Source organism: Erpetoichthys calabaricus, chromosome 6 (assembly GCF_900747795.2).
Source record: "Erpetoichthys calabaricus chromosome 6, fErpCal1.3, whole genome shotgun sequence".
Classification (NCBI taxonomy): Eukaryota; Metazoa; Chordata; class Cladistia; order Polypteriformes; family Polypteridae; genus Erpetoichthys; species Erpetoichthys calabaricus.
Window position 1 is genome coordinate 9,888,200 of NC_041399.2, and position 22,100 is coordinate 9,910,299.

The 22,100-nt window shown below is 43.8% G+C and overlaps 1 protein-coding gene across 5 annotated transcripts in view; it reads left to right on the plus strand.

Annotated features, from left to right (window-relative positions):
- The window catches only part of LOC114653202 (RNA-binding Raly-like protein), a 1,200,559-nt gene that overhangs the window by 403,745 nt on the left and 774,714 nt on the right, over positions 1-22,100 (plus strand). For all 5 annotated transcript variants that reach the window (XM_051929289.1, XM_051929291.1, XM_051929292.1 and 2 more), the window contains exon 2: positions 20,504-20,577. The gene's annotated coding sequence lies outside the window, so the exon portion shown is untranslated. The remainder of the gene's footprint in view (positions 1-20,503; positions 20,578-22,100) is intronic.

The following is a 22,100-nucleotide window of genomic DNA, read 5'->3' on the forward strand; positions in this document are numbered from 1 at the left end:
GAACTGACCTCTGTCTAGAGGCAGGGACCGGAAGTGACTTCAGTCTGGGGACGGGAACCGGAAGTGTCGTTGCATCAGTCAGGTTTTCCCATTTCTGGCCTAGAAAGATAACAGAGGTAGGTTTAGTGCACCCCGCCACCCCCTGGCCTGTCGGCTAATTACCTCCACTTGGTCCACTCAGCTCACTCCTAGTCGCACGTGGGTGACAGCTGTTACTGGTCTTCACATATAATACCCTACCGTGGCTGTCTGTTTGTCTGTCCAGGATTTTAAATCACCTGTCGCTCGCAATCCGTTTGACCCATTGACCTGAAATTTTGTACACATATACTACATGACGTCTACTATCCATTTTCGAGGTGAGGATTGACCTCCAAGGTTATTCCTCTTTCTATTTTTATTTTATTTTATTGTAGAATCATCTCTTGGTAGTGACCACCAGGGCAGCTGTGTGGCACATGTGTACGGGCGCCGTTCTCATCCCTACCACCTTCCTCTACCTCTTCATATCTTAAATCATTCTTGAGCCAGATTGAAAACTTAAGTGCCAGCTTAAGTTAAAAATTAAAGAAAACGTACTAAGTAATTGCAACACAACACTGACTTAATCAGTTTTAACGTGAAAAGATGTCAATGAAAGTAGAGAAGAAGCGGGCCGCTAGGGTAGAGAAAAGATGAGCTGCTCAGGAAGCACCAAGCACATCAACCTCTGAGCATACGAATGGTAAATGTACAGAGAAAGAGGAGGAAAATTAGGAATGCTCAAGTCAAGTGTATGCAGTGCAGTGCGCCGTTACTGGTTTTACGTACTGTAAGACAAAAACCTAGTAACTCCACTGACCAATGAAAATGTCAGATTAGAATCACTTGATTTAAATACTGCGACTGCGTGATTTAAATGGCACGTGTTGTTGATTCATGATAAAAAAAAATCAATATGTATACGTGAAGCTCAGGTGAGCTTCGTTAATTAGAGGTCGTTAATTATAGGGGTGACTTCATGTTTTCGATTTGCCGAAAACTGGAAAGATATAACCTACTCGGTTTTTCCATAGTTGGTGAGATATCTCTCACATTCAGCTCTTACTCTTTTATGGAAAACTGGGTAGGTGACAACAGTCAAGTCTTACTGGGTACACAACATTCAGCCCCACATCATAAACCATCGTGGGCATTCTGTCTTTTTGTTGCTCACACACCTCAGCTTGCTTAACTCTTCTTCAGATAAATGCTATATTTTAATATGGGAAGCATATGCAATAACTATTTATCTCCAGATAACTACTTTCCCCCTTGATCTCCTTTATTTACTCTTGCAGAAGTTAGACATGGAGGTGATTTTTAAATGTGTCTGATGAGATGGCAACGGATATATCAAATGTGACTACCATAAAGCAGAAAACACATCCCTGCAGGAAAGTCACTGTGGCTAACAGATAAGATCACCATGGAGCTTTCAGGCAGCACATTTAGCCACCAGCCCTTTTCTCAGAAATCTACTTGTTAATTTTGAGCAAATGCATAGCACCAGGCAAGGCTTCTATTTAAGGAAATATTTGATGAGGGGCTGTGACGGTCCAGCCCTTCGGGACTGTCGATAGTTTTGAACTATGATGAGCAAGTGCAATGAGAACACTTAACAAGCAAAGTGGTATGTGCAAATGTGCAAAGTGATTTTATTTAAAAGTCTATTCCAGAAGAAATATTGATCAGTCTTGAGGACTCAGACGGCATTTCTGTAATATGTAAAACCATTTTAAAGTCCTTCCCTTTCCAAAATCCCAGAGTACAGTGGGGAAAGGATCTCTCACTCAACATTTCAGAAAAGGGGTGGAAGGTAGCAATGCACAGAATTCACTCGAGCTCCATATGCGCAAAGCATAGAATTATTCAACTTAAAATCATCTATCGAGCGCATCTCTCCTGTTTAAAATTGAGCAAAATGTTTCCAGGTCAAGAGCCAACCTGCGAACGTTGCAATCGAGCTCCAGCCTCACTAAGCCACATGTTTTGGGTTATATGCACCAAATTAACATCAGTCTGGAGCAAAATCTTTAAATGCCTTTCAGACAGCCCTGGTGTCACAATCCCTCCTAACCCATTAACAAGTGTGTTTGGTGGACTTACAAAGGGGCTTAAAGTGGAGAAGGACAAACAAACTGGAATCACATTTACTTCACTATTAGCATATAGAGTTATATCTTGCTTAAATGGAAGAATCCTAACTCTCCTATTCTAAGTCAGTGGGTAACTGTTGTTAAATATTATCTAAAATTGGAAAAATTCACATTCTTACTAAAAGGATCTGTACAAAATGTTTTCAAAACCTGGAAGAATCCAATCAATAACATTTCAGAATAAGCAATTAAATTGAGGAAACGGATTCTCTCAACTATTTTTTATTTATTATTTATTTATTTACATATTTTTACTATTATTAAAGTTTTACTCTGCTGACCTATCTCTTGGTCGGCATGGTGGCACAGTGGTAGTGCTGCTGCCTCGTAAGAAGACCTGGGTTTGTCTTCCCGGGTCCTCCCTGCGTGGAGTTTGCATGTTCTCCCCGTGTCTGTGTGGGTTTCCTCCAACAATCCAAAGACAAGCAGGTTAGGTGCAATGGCGATCCTAAATTGTGCTTGGTGTGTGGGTGTATGTGCCCTGCGGTGGGCAGGTGCCCTGCCCAGGGTTTGTTCCTGTCTTGTGCTCTTTTCTGGCTGGGATTGGCTCAAGCGGACCCCCGTGACCCTGTATTTGGATATAGACGGGTTGGAGAATGACTGACTGACCTAACTTTCTTTTTTATGGGTGGGGGTTGATTTGTTTCGAACCTAGTTTTGTTAAACTTGTCTTGCATGTGTGGAATGTTATTTGATTTTAATAAAATTAATAAAAAAAAAGCAAAACAGTTAGTGCAATACGTTTTCAATAAATAATGTCAATAAATGATCCATTAAAATATTGTCAAAGTGTGGGTTTTAAAGTTCAAGAAATTAATAATAATAATAAATAATAATAATTCTTTGCATTTATATAGTGCTTTTCTCACTACTCAAAGCGCTCTGCAATTGTAGGTTAAGGGAATTGCTGAAAGGCCCAACAGAGCAGGGTCCCTATTGGCATTTATGGGATTTGAACCGGCAACCTTCCGATTACTAGTGCAGATCTCTAAATAAATCATTGAAGCAGTTAAAAACCCAAGCTTGAAAACAGTCGGGATCTTCTTTAAAATCACCGTAAACCTTAGCACCTCCCTCTAATTCTGACGTCCCCTCAGCTCACCATTATGAACATGAGGGGACGTCGACCGACAGCCGCAGTCATCTTTTTCTTCAGCTTGGGCCTCAGCCACCTCAAGCAGTACCCACCTGGGGTCCCCAAAGCTGGCGGGTGCCCTTGTCACCTTAACTCTGTGTCTGTGGAGACCCCACGAGCCCACCACCATCTCTCTGTATCTGCAGGAGCCCACTCAGAGATGTTCCTAGGAGCGATCCTGCCCCTCAAGCACCAATCGCTCGCTCCTTTTGGGGTCATGTCCCGACCGCCAAACTTCTTTCTATAATGGCACTAACTCCACCACAATGGCGACTCCTTTTTTTTGTCTTCTTTCCCTTTAACCTCCGGACTTCATCTTTATTTTTTCCTCCCTTTTTTCTTGATCTCATCTTTATAGTATACCTATGCGAGCCACCACCTATTTACTATCTGCGGAGTGCCGATGCGGGACAGCTAACCTAATTTAAACGATCTGCTTGCCACCACATCGAATGCCCCACCACAGCACTCATAAATCCCAAGATGCACGTGTTTTATTTTATTTTTTTTAGAACTTGCATTGCTGGGGCCCTCCTTCACCACAGGGGCTTATACAAATGATAAAATCCAATGTTTAAAACATCTGGTCGTACTTTTGCATTTAAATTATCTTTCCTTACCTTACCGAATTACCAAGATGCTGAGAACCTATTAGTATTTTCACTCATGTCTACTTTTCCCAGCACTTCAGTTTTTATATCAGCAAGCTACAGCAATACGGCTTTATTAATTTATGTGAATAATTCTGTAAAATGTAATATTTATGCCACAGAGGGTGAAGTTTCAGACAATTTTAGATTAACAATACATTCGGATTTGTCATTTGGTAATAGGATCAGCTAGGAATGTAATGAAAATGGGGCTTGAATCGAGAATTTGCCGGAAACAATTAGCAAGTGTGGGGCTCTCCTTTAAGGCACAGTTCTTAAGACTGTGTGTAATGCCAATTGTGAAATGAAATATCACAAAGTCAAAATTCACGTCATTGTATCAGGTAGTTGGGATGTTGAACCGACCTTCAGATGATATTCATAGTTGAGTTAACATCATAGACCAGCAAGTCACGTCAAACACCAGACGTCATGGACCAAATCCCACCAGGTTAGGTTAGATTAGATAAACTTTACTAATCCCTAGGGGGAAATTTAGATGTATACAGCAGCAGAAACATAAAAAACAAGAACACAGACTCATAGGATGGATAACACGGCAAATCAATCAATCATCCATCCATTTTCCAACCTGCTGAATCTGAACACAGGGTTACGGGGGTCTGCTGGAGCCAATCCCAGCCAACACAGGGGCACAAGGCAGGAACCAATCCCGGGCAGGGTGCCAACCCACCGCAGGACACACACAAACACAACCACACACCAAGCACACACTAGGGCCAATTTAGAACCGCCAGTCCACCTAACCTGCATGTCTTTGGTCTGTGGGAGGAAACCCACGCAGACACGGGGAGAACATGCAAACTCCACGCAGGGAGGACCCGGGAAGCGAACCCACCTTACTGCGAGGCAGCAGCACTACCACTGCACCACCATGCCGCACTCAATCAATCAATCGATAAGTAAATAAATACATAAATAACTATAGATTGCGCTGAGAATATAATGAATAGTACATTGACAGGAAGTATTGAATTGCTTGATAGCAGTGGACAGAAAAGCCCCCCAGAAGTGCTTCTTAGAACACTGGGGTGGAATGAGCCTGTGGCTAAATGTGCTCCAAGAGAGCGCCACCTGGACGGGATGAAGGGCATTTTTCAGGATGGTATTAAATTTTGTCGTCATCTTCTATTCAACAACGGCTTCCAGTGTGTCCAGGGTTCGTGCCGTGATGGCGCAGGCTTTCCTGAAAAGTATACTCAGGCATTGAGCTCAGGTTGCTTTTCCAGTGGATGCACAGTGTAGACCACCACACTGGCTACTATGGTCTTCTAGAACATTTGTCCTCACAGGTGGTGCAGTGGTAGTGCTGCTGCTTTGCAGTAAGGAGACTGTGGAAGATTGTGGGTTCGCTTCCCGGTTCCTCCCTGTGTGGATAGCGCTTTGAGTATTGAGAAAAGCGCTATATAAATGTAATGAATTATTATTTATTAGTATTATTATTATTATTTCCAGTAGCTTGCTACACACAACAAAAGACCTGAATCTCCTTACGAAGTCCATTCCACTCTGGCCCTTCTTGTCCAGTGCCACTGTGTTGTCAGACCAGTCCAGTTTACTGGTACTTGTAGTTCTGGAACACTTCCATGTCCTCACTTTGAATGGTGACTGGTTTCAGAGGCTCCTTGGCATGTCAGAAGTTCACCACTACGCACCATTGTCTTGCTAATGTTGAATTGCAGATTGTTGTCCCTGCACCACAAGACACCTTCATTAATGCAACCTGTGATGGAGGAGTCATCTGAACATTTTCAACACTAGACATCATGCACCAAATCCGACCAGGTCATGGCGAACAGTTGCCACAGCCTGCGGTGGCCACAAAGAACTGCCAAAGAGTAGAAAACTTCATTTGGATTTAATCTTTGTAAACTGTAATGGCACTTTCATATTTCCTTCTACTGATCTGCTTATACTGTGTCTATAGTGCTGGGCGTATGATGGGAAGTAGCCCTGAATGAGGTGCCAGTCAAGTGAATGTGACGGTTCGGGTTGGCTCCATGGTCCTTGGCAGCTTAAACCCAAAATCTCATTCATTAATTCATTCATTCATTCATTCATTCATTTGTTCATCTTCCATTGCTTATTTAAAGCAGGGGGCAACAGTTTTAGCAGTGAGGCTCAAACATCGGCATAATGTCAGAGTGCTGTTTATGCACAGACAATAAAAAGTATATACCACCTTGGAAATTTTCACAATTTATTATTATACAACGTGGAATCGCCATGGATTTTATTTAGCTTTCTTGACATTGATCAACAGAAAAACAGATCTCTACAGAGCGGCCTAAGTGAAATTAGAAATTTACATTCATTCATTTTCCAAAGGTTCTCCAAACCTGGGTCGTGGAGGCAACAGACCCAGTCGTCCTTTTTCCCAGCCACACTTGCCAACTCATATTGTGGGATCAATCCCAAGGCGTTCCCAGGCCATCTGAGAGATAGAATCCACCCAGCGAGCCCTTGGGTCTTCCCCGGGGTCTTCTCCCAGCTGACCGTGACTGTAAAACCTCAACAGGGTGGTGTCCAGGGGGCTTCTGTATCAGATGTCCGACCCACCTCAATTGGCTCCCCTCCAAGGATGGGCCGGGACAAATGAGGACACACAAAGACACACACACACACACGCACACACACACACACACACAGATACACACAGTCAGTAAAGGTTAGGTGCAAAATGCTCCAGTGCTTTTATTAAAAGTGACAAGGTGTGTAATAGTGCAGTGCCAACATCATTCGATTCATAAATAAATAATCCATAAAATCAAGGTGAACAGTGGAGGTTAAAAGTCCAAATAAATGAAAATTAATAAATCCATAAAAACAAGGTTAAAACTCCAGGCATGTCATCTTTTAAAACAGTCACAAGCATCAATTCAGCTCTTTAAATTCGGCGTCTCCTCTACTTATCCTGTACGGGCCTTGCAGCATGAGGAGATGGCCCACCGACAGGAGTGGGTAGTCAGCTATCAAAAACTTGGCATCGTGTCCCTCGCAGCCACTCACTGGCCTGTCACTGGGGGGTGGGGTGCAGGCATACATTACTCCTCACCTCACCGCCATTCCCCACCGTCAGGTGCTCAGCAGGAACTCAGTCGAGTGCTGGCCACAGGGCCCTCTCTCTGGGACTCACACCCGACCACCTGCCTCCATCCCAAATAGCAATCCTGCCTCTCATTCTCTCTTCCTTTTAACTTCTGTTCCTTTTTTTCTCTTTTTGCCAATCGAGTGCTGCAAACACCTGCTCCAAGGCGTGAATCAAACACTTGACCGATCCTCACGTAAATGCGTGACCATCCAAGTATTGCAATCCGTCTCAAAGTGATGCGTCAACATTCCCACCTGCACCTGCCTGGAGCCTGCACACTCCAGGACTTCCATTTATTTATCTGAAATGTGCAGCACCACAAACCTCTCTTATCACAGACCTTTATCGTGGCTTAACCCTTAAACCACCGGAACTGGCTATAGTCGGTTCCCAATGCAATTTGCCAGCACGCCGGAACCGAGTATCTTCGACGACGTACATTCGTAATACTGCTCCACCAGCTATAGTCAGTTCCCAGTGCAATTCATCAGAGATGTACATTCATTGAATGCCGCATGGAATAAGCGACCAAGTAGTGTGGTAGACAGTTAGACTTTAGGGACTTTCAAAACTCGACTTAATGTTATTTTGGAAAAAATAAGTGGATAGGACTGGCGAGCTTTGTTGGGCTGAACAGCCTGTTCTCGTCCAGATTGTTCTAATGTTCTAATGAACTGAGCTTGGCCGAAATTCTGGTTAATAGTTGCTGTTGATGCAGGCTCGATGGACTGGGATTGATTTCTGGGATTGTCACAATTGTGGAAACACTAAATTAGCACACAACCCTTTTGAGTATACCCGGAATTGTTTGGGCACTGTTCTTTGGGCAGGAGAAAACAGAATATTGACCTAATGGGACTCACCTCTATTGGTACTGCCAAAATCAGTGCAGATTCTTTTCAGAATGAGCAGACGTCCAGGCAGACAAAGAGGCTTGTGATTTTATAGGTACATAAGGTCATTGTTGTCACATGTCATGTCATTTTCTAACCTGTTTTATCCAAACTGAGATCATGGTTTGGGAGCTAGAACTAATGCCAGCTAGCATAGGGCACAATGGAGGAACAAACAACCCTTGGTAGGACACTGGAGGGCAAACACACACATACCAAACACCCACTTGGGCCAATTTACCTAACCAGCATGTCTTTGGACTGTAACGAAACGCAGACATGAGAAGAACATGCAAACTCCTAGCAGGAAGGACCCAGGACTTAACCACATGTTGACAGTGACACTGCATATTTGTAATTAATTTAGACAAATTTTAATTTTAGCCACAGGACACTTTGCACCTGGCTCCTATTCCTCCTGTGGACCCACCACCTGCAGGAGGAGTAGGAGGCTGGGTGCAATGTAACCTGGGTGGCAGTTGAAGGAACAGGCTTTGGCAGACTGGAACCAAGACACATAAACTGACATTTGGGACTTGGAATGTCACCTTTTGTTGAGGGGAAGGAGCCAAAGTTGGTGGGTGAGGTGGAGAAAAACCAACTAGATATAGTTGGCCTCATGTCCACTCACTCACTTGGTTCTGGAACCAGGGTTCTGAAAGGAGGCTGAACTCTCTTTTACTCTGTAGTTGCCCCAGGGGGTAAGGCATTGGGTCGGAATAGGCCCTAACGGGTTGATGCCATGTTGGAGTTTGTCCCAGAAAACGAGAGGACTGCCTCTATGCAGCTCAAGGTTGTGGAATGGAGGACCCTGAGTGCCACATGTGCCTATGCACCAAATGTCAGTTTCAGAGTACCAGGCCTTTCTTGGAGTCACTAGAGGGATGGGATTCCATAGTTCTGCTGGGAGACATCAACTCCTACGTGGGTAATGATGGAGACACCTAGAGAGGTGTGATTGGGAGGAAACGGCCTCCGTTATTTAAACCCGAGCATTGTTTTCTAATTAGACTTCTGTGGTAGACAAATTTTTTCCATTGCGAACACCATGTTCAAACATAAGGTGTCTTATAAGTGTACCTGGTACCAGAGCACCTTAGGCCAAAGATCAGTGATTGATTTCATAATCATATCATCAGATTTGCAGCCGTATATTATGGACATGGGTGAAGAGAGAGGGGCAAAGTTGGTGAGTTGGGTCAGATGGTTGAAGAAGCACCTGGACAGACCTGGAAAGCCCAAGTGAGTAATGATGGTGGTCTGGGATCATTTGGGAGAGGCCACCGTCCAAAAGACTTTTAACTCCAACCTCAGAAAGAGCTTTTCCCGCATCCCGGGAGAAGCTAGGGACATAGAGTCCGAATGGGCCTTGTTCAAAACCTCCATTATGGAAGCGACTGCAAAAAGTGGTAACATGAAAGCCATAGGTGCCTCTCGAGGTGGAAACCCAAGAACCCAAGGGTGGACACCAGAGGTGAGAGATGCCCTCAAGCTGAAAAAAGAGGTCTTCTGTGTATGGTTAACAACAGGAGACACCCAAAGCAGCAGAGAAATGACAACAGGCCAAAAGGTCTCCAGCCTTGATGGTCAGGGAAACAAAAAACCTGGGTATGGGAAGAGTTTGGAGAGACCATAAAAAGTGACTTTCGATTAGACACAAAGAGGTTCTGGCAAACCATCAGGGCGATTCAGAAAAGTGAGGTAAGGATTCACCAAGGCTCTTCTCAGCAAGGGTGAAAAGTTGCTGACCTGGACTGAGAGTAACCCAATGGACAAGACCTCTCTGGAGGGGGCAGAGACGGAAGCTGATGGGTGATCAATGCCCATTTCCTTGAGGAAGGTTACTAAGGTAGTTAAGTAACTCCACAGTGGCAAAGCCCCGGGGGTGGATGAGATCCACCCAGAAATGCTGGCTCTGGATATTGTTGGACTGTCATGGCTGGCACACCTGTTCAGTGTTGTGTAGTCATCAGGAGCTGTACGCCTGGAATGGCAGACTCGGGTGGTGGTTCCCATTTTTAAAAAGGGGGATAGGAGGGATTGCTCCAACTATCAGCCTCCCCGGGAAACTGACAAGGAGACTCTTCCTAGTCATGGAACCTCAGATTCACAAGGAACAATATGGATTCCATCCAGGAATGGTGGACCAGCTCTTTACCCTCATGAGGATTATGAAAGGGTCATGGCTGTATGCCAAGTCGGTCTACATTAGAGAAGGCATATGACAGTGTTCCTCAAGGGATGCTGGGACAGTAAGGAGTTCCGGACCCCAAATAAGGGCTATTCTGTCCCTGTGTAATCACAGTGGGAGCTGTGTCTGCATTCTCAGAAAAACATCAGCACCGTTTCCAGTGTGGGGTTCTAACAGGTTTACCGGATGGCCGGGGTCCATGCCTGGCCGGGATGCCCCTTCACCACATATACCAGGGGGACAAGGGTGGGAAACCCAGTATTTCCCCCTGGACGCTAGATGTCAGCCTCCCTGGGTTGCAGCAGTACCTCGGACTCCCCCAGGGTTTCATGGGGGTTGGAGTTCTGTGCAGCCCTGTTGGGTTCTGCAGGCGCTGCCAGGGGGTGCTGCAGCAAGAGCTGCTGGATCCTTTTGGGCATTGGTCTCGCCACACCCGGAAGTGCAGCCGGGTGTCGGCAATCAAGCACCTGGAGCACTTCTGGGTGCCTGATAAAGGAAACCAGCGACCACCACTCAACGGCCAGCGTCGGGAGGAGGAGGACAAAGCTTGCGGAGGAGTGGTGGTGGAAGAAGAAGGAGTGATTTTGTGGTGACTGCTTAGTGTATTGTGTTTGGGACTGTGTTGTGGCTGGAGGGATTATGGGGAAGACGTGCCCTTCAGCTGAAGAAAAATAGTTTATTTATTTTTATACGTGCATCCGTGTGAATCTGTGTCGGGTCAGGCGCAATATAGCGCCTTTCTTACACAGGGCTGAGCTTTGTCTCCTATCCTGTTTGTGGTTTTCACAGTCAGGATATTAAGGCGCAGTCGGGGAGGGGAGAAGGTCCAGTTCGGTGACCTTAGAATCGTGTAACTGCTTTTTGCCGATAAGGTGGTCCTGTTGGCTTCATCAGCCTGTGAACTCCAGCATGCATTGGGACGGTTTGTGACCAAGTGTAAAGCTGCGGACATGAGGATTAGCACCTCCAAATCTGAGGTTATGGTCCTCAGTAGGAAAAATGGTGCACTGTTCTCTTTGAGTGGGAGGTGAGTTAGTGGTTCAAATGAAGGAGTTTAAATACTTTGGGGTCTTGTTCACGAGTGAGGGGAAAAGGGGTGGTGAGATCAACAGATGGATTGGGGCAGCAAGCTCATTTATGCAGTCGCTATACCAGTCTATAATGGTGAAGAAGGAGCTGAGCCAGAAGGCAAAGCTCTTGATATACCAGTCGATCATCTCCCTAACCTCACCTATGGTCGTGAGCTTTGGGTAATAATCGAACGAATGAGATCACGGTTACAATAAAGCCAAAAGGAGCTTTCTCCTCAGAGTGGATGAGCTCTCTTTTAGAGATAGGATGAGAGGCTCAGGGAAAAGCCGCTGATGATTTGCATCAAGAGCAGCCATTTGAAGTGGTTTAGGTATCCAATATGGATGCCTCCCTGTGGAGCTTTTACAGGCACGACCAGCTGCGAGGAGACCCCTGGGAAGACCCAGGCCTCACTGGGAGGGTTATATCTACTAGATGGTCTGGGATGCCTTGGGATTCCACAGTATAAATTGGCAAGTGCAGCTGGGGAAAAGGACGTTTGGGCCTCATTGTTAAAGCTGTTGCCTCCATGACCCGAGTTCGGGGAAGCTTCGGATAATGAATGAATGTAAATTTGTAATTTCATTTAGGCCGCTCTGCAGAGATCTGTTTTCACTTTGACATTAATGAGTCTTTTTCTATCGATCAGTGTCAAGAAAGCCAAATTAAATCCACAAGAGATCCCACGTTGTATAAAAATAAAATGTGAAAATGTCCAAGGCGGTGAATACTTTTTATAGTCTGTGCATAAACAGCGCTCTGGCATAGCAGTTTTTATTATGCAGATGTTTCAGGGTGATATAAAGTAAAAGGATTATGGCATCCCCTCTAGACAGTTTATGAAAACAGGCAAAATGGAGTTGGTTCAGACTCTCTGAAATTTTGTTCAGTTTATTGCATTTCAGCACTAGCCTCTCATTGCATTTTACGGCGACTGCAGTGAGTGCCACCACTTTGTACCCCCATTGTTGCTCAGTCATGTTTGAGCATTGTCCATTTCCATTTACGAGAGCGTTTTTGCAGAAGTGGATTATTTAATATTTTTCGTGAAAATACATATGTTTGAAGTGGCATGATGGCGCAGTGGTAGTGTTGCTGCTTTGCAGTAAGGCAGCATTTCTCAACCTTTAAGTATTTGCGACCCGAGTTTTCATAACAGTTTTAATCGCGCCCCCCTAACGTTTTTTTGAAAGGAGCCCACTAATACCAATTTGTTCTTTTTTAATTAATGATATATCATAGATGCATATTTTATTATACCTACTTAACTTTTATCGGCATTTATCTAACTCTATATTTATTTTTCTAGAATCAGAATGTAGTTTAAGTTAATTTGTTTTGGTTTCAATAGATGTATTTTTCATATTTTCGATTCTTGTTTTCTTTTTTTCACATCTTCGTGCCACCCTTTTTGTTACTTCGCGCCCCCCTAGGGCCCCCCCCACAGTCTGAGAACCACTGCAGTAAGGAGACCCAGGTTTGTGTTCCTGTGATAGATAGATAGACAGATAGATAGACAGATACTTTATTAATCCCAAGGGGAAATTCACATACTCCAGCAGCAGCATACTGATAATAAACAATATTAAATTAAAGAGTGATAATAATGCAGGTAAAAACAGACAATAACTTTATATAATGTTAACGTTTACCCCCCCAGATGGAATTGAAGAGTCGCATAGTGTGGGGGAGGAACGATCTCCTCAGTCTGTCAGTGGAGCAGGACGGTGACAGCAGTCTGTCGCTGAAGCTGCTCCTCTGTCTGGAGATGATCCTGTTTAGTGGATGCAGTGGATTCTCCATGATTGACAGGAGCCTGCTCAGCGCCCGTCGCTCTGCCACGGATGTCAAACTGTCCAGCTCAATGCCAACAATAGAGCCTGCCTTCCTCACCAGTTTGTCCAGGCGTAAGGTGTCTTTCTTCTTAATGCTGCATCCCCAGCACACCACCGCGTAGAAGATGGCACTCGCCACAACCGTCTGATAGAACATCTGCAGCATCTTATTGCAGATGTTGAAGGACGCCAGCCTTCTAAGGAAGTATAACCGTCTCTGTCCTTTCTTACACAGAGCATCAGTATTGTCAGTCCAGTCTAATTTATCATCCAGCTGCACTCCCAGGTATTTATAGGTCTGTGCCCTCTGCACACAGTCACCTCTGATGATCACGTGGTCCGTGAGGGGCTTGGTCCTCCTAAAATCCACCACCAGCTCCTTGGTTTTGCTGGTGTTCAGTTGTAGGTGGTTTGAGTCGCACCATTTAACAAAGTCCTTGATTAGGTCCCTATACTCCTCCTCCTGCCCACTCCTGATGCAGCCCACGATAGCAGCGTCGTCAGCGAACTTTTGCACATGGCAGGACTCTGAGTTGTGTTGGAAGTCCGATGTATATAGGCTGAACAGGATCGGAGAAAGTACAGTCCCCTGCGGCGCTCCTTTGTTGCTGACCACAATGTCAGACGTGCAGTTCCCAAGGCGCACATACTGAGGTCTGTCTGTAAGATAGTCCACGATCCATGCCACCAGGTATGAATCTACTCCCATCTCTGTCAGCTTGTCCCTAAGGAGCAGAGGTTGGATGGTGTTGAAGGCGCTAGAGAAGTCTAGAAACATAATTCTTACAGCACCACTGTCTCTGTCCAAGTGAGAGAGGGATCGGTGTAGCATATAGATGATGGCATCCTCCGCTCCCACCTTCTCCTGATATGCAAACTGCAGAGGGTCAAGGGCATGACGGACCTGTGGCCTCAGGTGGTGAAGCAGCAGCCGCTCCATGGTCTTCATCACATGTGATGTCAGAGTGACAGGCCGGAAGTCATTCAGCTCACTAGGACGTGATACCTTTGGGACTGGGGTGATACAAGATGTTTTCCAAAGCCTCGGGACTCTCCCCTGTTCCAGGCTCAGGTTGAAGATGCGCTGTAGAGGACCCCCCAGCTCCGATGCACAGACCTTCAGCAGTCGTGGCGATACTCCATCTGGACCCGCTGCTTTGCTGGCACGAAGTCTCCTCAGCTCTCTGCTCACTTGTGCTGTTGTAATTATGGGTGGGAATGTCTCTCCTATGCTGGTATCAGCAGAAGGATGTGTGGAGGGTGCAGTACTCCGAGGTGAGAGTGAGAGTGGGTTAGGGTGGTCAAACCTGTTAAAGAAGTTGTTCATTTGGTTTGCTCTCTTCACGTCTCTCTCTCAGTTTGTATGTTATTGCAGGCTAACACAGTTCATGGCTTAGCGACTTCCACCTTTCCCCTGACATTGACAGCTGCCTCATTGTGAATGGTGCTTAGGGGGCTAACGTCTTGCTCGTCCTTAACCTTAATCACAACTACAGTATTTTTCCTTTCAGTCAGGCAGCTACTGTCACACAACACTGAAGCTCCATGCGACCGAATTCACCTTGCATATTAAGGCGGTTTGATTGTACAGCGGCGTTTATCATACATCACTTTCACTTTCCATGTCAATGTCTGACGACCCATTCACATCATCATCACTTTCACTCGATTTGAGCAATGCTTCATTTTCAGTTCATTATATAACTGCCTTTACAACTTTTTGTGTGTCATTGTGATTTTCATCAGATGCCCTGCCCCACTCATAATTATTAACGAGTTACCTTAGAGTCGCCCCACTCATAAATATTAACGATTTACCTTAGATTGGGAAAACACATTGAAATATTCATGATTTTTTACAGGGTCATTTTATTTCATCCACTAGATTGCAGCAGAATACTGTCCCAAGCATTATCCGAGTTTGAAAATGTCAAGCGGATCACTACATATCACACCAAGTCTGACTTGGGCTTAACCATAATTACGTAGAGTCATGTTTGAGGTTAGTCGATGGCGGCTTTGATTGGGGCTCTCAAGAGACTGAGCAAGGAGTCTGAGTGTCTGGGCTTGCGAGTGTCCTGGATAAAAACCAACATCCAGGCCTTTAATGACCTCTTGGGCACGGCCATCAGCAATGTGTCTCTCTGCGGAGAGAGTGTCGACCTCAACGAGAGTTTTGCTTACCTCGGCAGCAACATTCGTGTCTCTGGTGACTCTTCCTATGAAGTCAGTAGACGGACTGAAAGAGCGTGAGGTCGTGAAGTCGCTGGAAACGAGTGTGTGGCGCTCCCGATATCTCTGCAAACAGATGAAGGTCCAAGTCTTTAGAGCTCTGGTGCTTCCTGTCTTTCTGTATGGTTATGAGACATGGACGCTATCCAGTGATCTGAGATGAAAACTGGACTCCTTCAGTACTGTGTCTCTTCAGATAATCCTTGGTTACTGCTGGTTTGACTTTGTGTTGCTCACGGAGTACTGAATGAGGCACATGACCTGCATTGTGAGGGAGCGTCAGTTATGGCACTGCGGCCATGTGATGTGATTCCTCAAGGGTGATCCAGCTCGTAAGATCCTCATTGTTCGGGACCCGAGTGGCTGGACCAGGCCAAGGGGACACTCACGTAACACCTGGCTGCAGCAGATAGAGGGTCGTTTCCATGTCTGCTAGGGGGTTGCCAACGAGGATCCTGAGCTGTTTCGTCATGTGGTGGGTGTGACACCATGCTGTACCAGTGCATGCTCCCCGACCTGACATGAGCTGTCAATTTCTGAGGTCACTAGTGACCCATGGCTCCTGGTGAAGTATACAATGTTGAACTGTGAAGTAAGCAGTCAGAGGTTCAGTTTCTACCAATGGGCATCAGGCAGTGCCCAGTGTGGCATTGCATGTGTCACATCAGCTGTGTGTTTGTAATGCCAAAAAGTTAGAACGTGTGATAAACAAGCTGTGTTTAATACAAGGTTCAGCTCAAACACAAATGTTAATAGACGACTGTAAATTCTCTTGTAAAGGTAAAGATTACGGCTTTAACATTTTTTCCTACCACCCTTTATATAAACAGCTAATGTAATCGACAGGGCAGCAAAGAAAATAAAGAATATTTGAACAATGCTAAATCTTTGAGAAATGCATTTCCCCTGACATGCAGCTATCGGTAAAGAGCCGGATGTCCTTGTTTATATACAAGGAAATGGATTATGAATTGAGCGGCGCCAATGACATGACAACCATTTATAAAGTACATCTGAAGTCTGTGGAGGAGTCAATGAAGGACTCGGCGAATTTACACCTACTTCTCTTTCTTGTGTGACGGCAATTTCACAGCTTTATTGTTTAGAAGGTGACTGAAGAATTATTTACAGATAAAACAATTTGAAGGTTTGCAAAGATTAAAAATGTTTTTTTTTATTATGGTTTTACAAATATCAAACAGAATTGAGGCCTTGATCATCTTTATTGACAAAAGAAACCACAAAGTTATACTTTATGTACGGTATTATTATCATTTAGTCATTTAGCCCGTTACAATAACGGGCGCTAGAACAGTAGTGCATAAACATTAGTAGGAACAGTCTACTGTGTATTAAATGGCAAGGGACTTTGACCTCATTCTTTTTGTTGGTTGTATTTTTCTTTCTTCCAGCCTTTCTTTTGTTGATGTTTACTTGCTGAGCTGACCATTCTTCGTGGGCTGCCGCCGTGTATTGTGTGTCTTTAATTTTCTGTGACAGTAATACTGTCTTGTACGGCTCTATTCAATAAGGGCACGTAGATAATTTAGTTCAAATGGCTCAGGAATATGTGAAGAGCAACAGGTGCAGATCTATATTTACGCACGCCTTTATTCGCTGCGCCCAATTGAGGTCGTCCTTTTGAGACTCGCCTTTTTGTGCGCGCCCTTATTGAAGGATACCATCTTGTACGTCCGCTGGCTTGTACGTCTGTAATATACGTCCGTACGTCTGTAATATACCTTTAATTTTCTCTGGCGGTAATACAGGCGTCGGTAATATGCCTTTAATCTCCTCTGACAGTAATACTGGCTTGTATGTGGCTGTAATATGCGTCACTGTATTGTGTACCTTTAATTTCCTCTTGCAGTAATACTGGTTTGTATTTCCGTAAAACGCCTCTAACTTTCTCTGACAGTAATATCGTGCATCGCACCATGCCCCGCGCATGCGCACTTCACCAGAAGACACCCACACACTGACACCTGGACGCACATAGGGATTTTATATATATAGACTAGTCATTTAGCCTGTTACAATAACGGGCGCTAGAACAGTAGTGCATAAACATTAGTAGGAACAGTCTATATTAAATGGCAAGGGACTTTGACCTCATTCTTTTTTGTTGGTCGTATTTTTCTTTCTTTCAGCCTTTCTTTTGTTGATGTTTACTTGCTGAGCTGACCGTTCTTCATGGGCTGCCGCCGTGTATTGTGTGTCTTTAATTTTCTGTGACAGTAATACTGTCTTGTACGGCTCTATTCAATAAGGGCGCGCACAAAAAGGCGAGCTTCAAAAGTGCGACCTCAGTTGAGCGCGGCGAATAAAGGCATTCGTAGATAATTTAGTTCAAATGGCTCTGGAATATGTGAAGAGCAACAAAGGTGCAGATCTTTATTTATGCGCGCCTTTATTCGCTGCGCCCAATTGAGGTCGCCCTTTTGAGGCTCGCCTTTTTGTGCGCGCCCTTATTGAAGGATGCCTGTGCGCGCCCTTATTGAAGGATACTGTCTTGTACGTCCGCTGGCTTGTACGTCCGTAATATACCTTTTAATTTTCTCTGGCGGTAATACAGGCGTGCGCGTCGGTAATATGCCTTTAATCTCCTCTGACAGTAATACTGGCTTGTATGTGGCTGTAATATGCGTCACTGTATTGTGTACCTTTAATTTCCTCTCGCAGTAATACTGGTTTGTATTTCCGTAAAATGCCTGTAACTTTCTCTGAAAGTAATATCGTGCATCGCACCGTGCCCCGCGCATGCGCACTTCATCAGAAGACACCCACACACGGACACCTGGACGCACATAGGGATTTTATATATAGATTAACTGGGAATGCAAAAAGACATAAACAGACAACCTCTATGAGTGCCGACTCGGCGCTGTGTCTTCAAGGGCTTGCTTGATCCTATTCTGACACCACCTTCAAGGTGTCCTGCGCATCAGAGTTTGGACTGATAAACTGATTTTATATTGCTTGACCACTGTAAGAGAATTGCAAGATAATGAGGAAATGTTGGGGCACCGCCCTGGTCGACCCGTATAATTGGAGGAGTCAAAAAAATGAAAAACACAATAATTGCAGAGACGTCTCTTCAAGTGAACCAGCAAAGATGGTGGGGCTACCAGCTTTGAGTCCTTCTGGCAGGAAGCGGCGGGTCCAGGTGGATGGACCCCGGAAGTGACGTCACAGGTGTTACAGCCTTGAGTCTGCAGAGGGGGAAAGAAAAAAGGCATTCGGACGCAACCCCAACCCATGGAGCAGTGGTAGAATTACTGTCACTAGGGCCTTTCATCTGTCCCCTAAGCACACACACTCATGTGAAACCATCTTAACATGTAAATGTGAGGATCCTGTGTTTTAGAACAGATGACATTTAAGATGTAAATAAACACTTCAAACATAAGAAATTTGACAAATAAGAGTGGACCATTCAGTCCATTAAGCTCTTCATCAAGTCTACAAATATCTAATCCAGATCCTTCCTTGGTGCCTTTTGGTCAGCAGTGGCCTTTTCAATGACATCAACTAAACTCATATTTAAACCTTTGTTATCAAATGAATTAGAAGCTGAGAGTGGTACATACTTGAGGTCCACTACTTACTTGAAATGCAGACTGGGGGGTTATGGTGCAAGGAACCCTATCAGAATTGGCTGATGTTAAGAGTGATGTCCAGTAGGGGTCAGTGGTATTTGTATATATATTACAGATGATACCAAGATAGGTGGATTAGTAGTTAATCGAGAATCCGTTGAATCATCACAGAAGGACTTGGCCAGCATACAGGCTTAGGCAGATTTGTGGACGATGAAATTTAATTTTAGTAAATGTAAAGTACTACATGTAAGAATGTAAATATGTGAGGGTTGAAGACACAAACCGAGGTCTGAAAATTGAAAGTACTCAAAATGAGAAGGAAATAGGAGTCATAGTGGACACTAAGCTTTCGACTTCCAGACAGTGTTCAGAAGCCATTAAGAAGGCTAACAGAATGTCAGGTCATATAGTGCCTTGATGTGTGGAGTACAAGTCCCAGGAGGTTCTGCTCAAGCTTTATAAAACACTGGTGAGGCCTCATCTGGAGTCCTGGGTGCAGTTTGGGTCCCCAGGCTACAAAAAGGACATAGCAGCACTAGAGAAGGTCCAGAGAAGAGCAACTAGGCTGATTCAGGGCTACAGGGGATGAGTTATGAGGAAAGATTAAAATAGATGAGCCCCTCCATTATAAGGAAAAGGAGCTGAAGAGGAGACATGACTAAAGTGTTCAAAATTATTAAATAAATTAGTCCTGTGGATCGAGACGGTGACTTTAAAATGAGTTCATCAAGAACAAGGGGACACAGTTGGAAACTTGTTAGTGTAAATTTCACACAAACATTAGGAAGTTTTCTTTACACAGAGAACCTTATAGTAAGGGGCTAAGTAGTGTGGTAGACATGATTTTCAAAACTCGACTTGATGTTATTATGGAAGAATTAAGTGGATAGGACTGGCGGGCTTTGTTAGGCTGAATGGCCTGTTCTTGTCTAGATTGTTCTAATGTTTTAATAACCCTTGTTAAATTTGGTGTCTTAACAGTCCTGGTGATGTGGCACTAAAAAACCTAGTAGAATGGGCAATGCCACCTACATTGATCATAAACCCTCCAGAACAAACATGCAATAGTAGCACTGTATATTAACTTTTTATATCTCTTGAGCTGGAATCTGGTATCTGTAAAAACCACCACAGGCCTGTTTGGGTCAATATTAAACTACATAATATTTTTAAATTCTGTTAATAAAATATGTTTTTTATGTACTCTGCTGTAAAAAGCAGACAAATAAAGCTATCTATCTATCTATCTATCTATCTATCTATCTATCTATCTATCTATCTATCTATCTATCTATCTATCTATCTATCTATCTATCTATCTATCTATCTATCTATCTATCTATTATATAGTGCCTTTCACATCTATCTATCTATCTATCTATCTATCTATCTATCTATCTATCTATCTATCTATCTATCTATCTATCTATCTATCTATCTAGTTTATTGTGAATTTCACGCTATTTATTAATTTTCTAACTTGTTTTTTATCAGTTGGACTCTTAACTTTCTTTTTCAATGTGTTTTTATTGTACTCGTAAAGGAAGAACCAAATAAGGTGTAGCGATCCACAATGTTGAACCCTCGTCCTATTTTCTGTTGTAGGTCTGTAAAATAAGAATACAAAGGAGACTTAAGAAGGGTGAGGGTCCCAGGCAAGAAAACCCCACTTATAGCAGGTAAGTATGTCGATGTGCGTTAAAGTGCCAGCAGTGGTGCCAATGTTATTCTGATGGACTTATGAGTGGTTTTAAATGCCACAGGTAAAGATTGTTTGTCTTTGAGGATTATCTCAAAGAGTTCTGATTAAGCATGTTAACCGCCACAGCCTACCTCCAATTCCGAAATGCTCTTCATAACTTCTAACCCAAAGCCATAATGAGTTGTAATCAAGCGGATCTCTTTCACCTCTGTGTTTTTTTTTGAGTGTCTTTTGCTAAATGCTATTGCAGATCATTGTGTTGGTTGATTCAAAGTGCAGACCTGTTTTAATGTGACAGTGAAATTGTGTTACTTCTCCATAGAGTATTCGGCGGTTTGAGCCATTGCCTTTAATAACATAGAAGTACCCATAACAAAAAAAAAAAATGATGCAGAAAATGCTGATGCCTGCCAATAAAACCCCTAAACAAAATAGCATTGCTTGTCATGAACTCTGTTTTGGCACCTCCTCAATCATTTTTGACCATTCTTTTTTTCTGGTAATTGTTAAGACTTACTAAATTCAAAATTTTAGTGACATTAATAATAGTAATAATAATAATACCTTTTATTTATATAGCGCCTTCCCCATGCTCAAGTGGGTGCCTTCGTTTTGGGTTTTGCTGTGATGGTGATAAGGATGTCATTTATTGGAATGATGTCTGTTGCTGGTTGCAGGATAACTGCCGTTTCTATACATAATGCCATCATGCAGACCCTATTTAAGATGGTGGCACACAGTGCTAGACATCCAAAATCAAAAACAAACAACAACTTCATGCTGTGACAGATGTTTTTTATGTGTATATTTTTTTATGAATTTGATGTTTTTTTTACTCAGAGGTTTTGATTCTGTGATTCTTTGGCTTGTTTGGTTTTTATTTTAATTATTATTTTGATTTTCGTTCCTGTTTGTGCTCCAGTCTTGGTTGAGCACTGAAATCTTCCTCTGATAATCAGGAATATTCAGTACATTTTGTAGAATGTTGTTTCTTAGGATATGTCTACTATGGTGTAAATAACTATAAGAAGATGATAAAGAGTTGGGGTATCATAGTGATCCCTGTATAACTGAAAATAAATCACAAAAGAGAGAATGTAGCAAAATAAAGTTGTTGCATGAGAATTAGGAATTGACTGCCTAAAGATGTTGGTGGATTCGGTTTTCAGGGGTTGGAGAACAGGAAGAGGTGGGTAAATGAGGTTGGGAAACAGTAGTGACGCCATTGGTGGTTTGCCTGCCAATCACTGCTTCTGCAGAGGCAGGAAGAAAAGGGACATTAGTGGATAGCGCCAAGCCCTGGCTTGGAGTGTAATTACCTGTAATCGTCTTCCATATGTGCACTTGTGTGACAACAGATATGCACTCTGTCGATCCAAAGCCATGCCACCTTGCACTTCATGACACACACTCACAAAGTCGTTACTTCTGAATGACTGCTGTGGCTCCACTCTGAATCTTTCCCTCAGAACCCTGAACTCCAATCAAAGGAGCCATACT